The sequence below is a fragment of the Oenanthe melanoleuca genome, chromosome 26 (genome assembly GCF_029582105.1).
Source record: "Oenanthe melanoleuca isolate GR-GAL-2019-014 chromosome 26, OMel1.0, whole genome shotgun sequence".
In the NCBI taxonomy this organism is placed as follows: domain Eukaryota; kingdom Metazoa; phylum Chordata; class Aves; order Passeriformes; family Muscicapidae; genus Oenanthe; species Oenanthe melanoleuca.
Window position 1 is genome coordinate 3,007,378 of NC_079359.1, and position 2,535 is coordinate 3,009,912.

The window sequence follows — 2,535 nt, forward strand, 5'->3', positions numbered from 1 at the left end:
CTCGGGAAGTTCCCACCAGTCCTGCTGGGAGCGGGGTGCTGGGAGGCAGCGGAGCTGCTCCCCTGTTTGATGTTCCCCCAAAGAGCACAGACAGTTCCCAGCAGCTTGATTCTTCCCCTCAGGGCTCGGCAAGCATAATTTTTCTTCACTAATACTTCTTTTGCTTGATGAGCTGTCGATGGCAGGAGGATTTAATCTCCCATGCCCTCGCTCTCTCCCAGATCCACGAAGGTGAAGGCACTTCATTACAGAAGCACTCAGCTGTCCGTTCCTATCGATCACACCCTGGCATGGGTGACCTTGGATCGATGAGCTGCCGATTATTTCGTGCCTGTTTGTCCACACCAAATGCCAGCAGGGCCACTACCAGCACCTGCACCCAGCTCTTGAAAGGAGCCTGGAGCAGCTCAGGAACTCACAGGCAGGAGCAGGGACACACAACCAACTCAGACACCAGGATTTGCCATCTGGGTACAATTTATCTCTCCTTTAAGTGGATTCAGGCCTTGGGCTTGATGTTTCCCAGAGTCCATCCTGGGCAACATCTCTCTGAGTAAGGGCAGTCCCACTCCCAACTCCCTGAGCAATTCCCCATCACAGCTTTGCTTTCAGGAGCCCAAGATTCCCATCAGGAGAAGGGCAGTGAGAGCCAGGAGAGATGGTGATGGGAGAGGTCAGCCCAGGGGAGTGACAGAGCCCCTCACTTTGCTCCCAGACCCAAACCTCCACCCTCAACTCTCTGGTGATTCATCCGCCTCCGCCACGTCCGTTCCAACCAGTCACTGCCTTACTTTTTAATCAAATCCTTTGCTTCCCTTCCCTTCAGGAGCCAGAGCCATTTTTCTATTACATCCTGATTGATCAGGCCCTCGCCAGCCGCTGTCAGCACCGTCCTGGTGCTTCATTTCCCATCCCCACACAGCGGGCTGTGGGCTGAGCCCGCTCGCTCCTGCACCAGCAAACAAATACATAAATGCACACAATTAAGGAGAGAAGACAGGGGAAATTTGATCCTACTTTTGATTTGCTGCCCCCAGCTCCACACCACGCATCAAAGGGAGGGAGAAGCCGGTTTTAACCCTGGAACACGGGGGCAGAGGAGGAGGAGGACACGGAGGTGAGCCCGCAATGCTGCTCAGCGCCAGGAGAAAGAGACTCCATCCTTGTGCTGTGCAAAAAAAAAAAAAAAAAAAAAAAAAAAAAAGCAGGAGGAGAGTCTCCAGGGCTGCTCATTGCTCGTGCTAATGAGTTGTTTTCCACTGCAAGGAACCAGGAGAACAAGCCCAGACTCTGCTAAACAAGGACTGTGGCTACGCCAGGTCAGAGATCAGCCACCCCCCGAAGAGAGCGCTGACAAGACGGTAAAACCACGGAATTAAACCTCTTTTCCCTCCTCCCTGCTCATTGCTTGGCAAATTGAACAACTCCAGCGTGTGGACACATGGCTGCAAAAGGCTCGGAGGTGCCTCGTATGGCTCGGACACCCCTGGCATCACTGTGGGCTTTGGAGGGCGAGGTGTGCCTGTGTTCCATGGGACAGAGCCAGGACAGGAGCCTGTCTGCCTGACCACTGCAAAACCCCACACCAGTGAGGCTGGACAAGCCCATCCTCACCGCTCCGTCACCGAGTGTCACCGCCTGTCCCAGCACAAGGCAGGGACAGCCGGATCAGCCCCATCCCGGCTGCTGGCGGATCCCTGCTGGCACGGAGCTGCCTTATCTGGGCTGGCACAGCAGCGCGGGGCTGCCCTGCCACCAGCCCCCGGCGGATTACAAGCCTTTATCAGTTTATCAGGGGACAAAAGGCGCTCAGCAGAAGGGTTCAGAGACAGTGCGAGTGGCTGATAAGAGATCACCCGGCTCCTCAGACACCCCAGCCACGCCTGGCACATCACGGGCGGCAGGACCCTGGTGCAGAACGGGTGCTCTGGGCAGCCCTGGTGGTGTCCCTGGTTCAGCCCTGGTGGTGTCCCTGGTTCTGTCCCTGGTTCTGTCCCTGGTGCAGCCCTGGTGCTCTCCCTGGCTCTGTCCCTGGTTCTATCCCTGGCGCAGCTCTGGGCACTGCGGGCACTGGGGAATCCAGCTGAGGTGCCGGGGTGAGCGGAGAGGTGGGAGCGGCTCCCCAAACCCAGGCTGGGGTCTGCTCTCCCTGCCTGAGCCCTGGGTGCCTCTCTGGGGTACAAACCCCTCAGGGTTTCCAGGGGGGTGGCAGTGCCCAAAAAAGAGCAAAAACCGCTGGGTGGGTGAAGCACCAAGGCAACATCTGTGGGAGAACCAGTGGAAAATCCCCAGGAGGTTTTAATTTTCCTTCCAAACTTTCACCCAGCTCCATCACTTCTGCTTCTCCACCTCCTCCTTTCCTTTATTCTTTTTCTTTTTTTTCCCCCCTCCTATTCCTCTTAATTAACAGTGTAATGGAACTCAATTCATTTGCAATCTATTCTGGCAAGAAACAACACTCCCCGGACTCCAAATGACCTGACTAATAGGGTTAGATGCTGTAAAAAAAGTGCAAGGCAAAAATTTTTAGTTTCC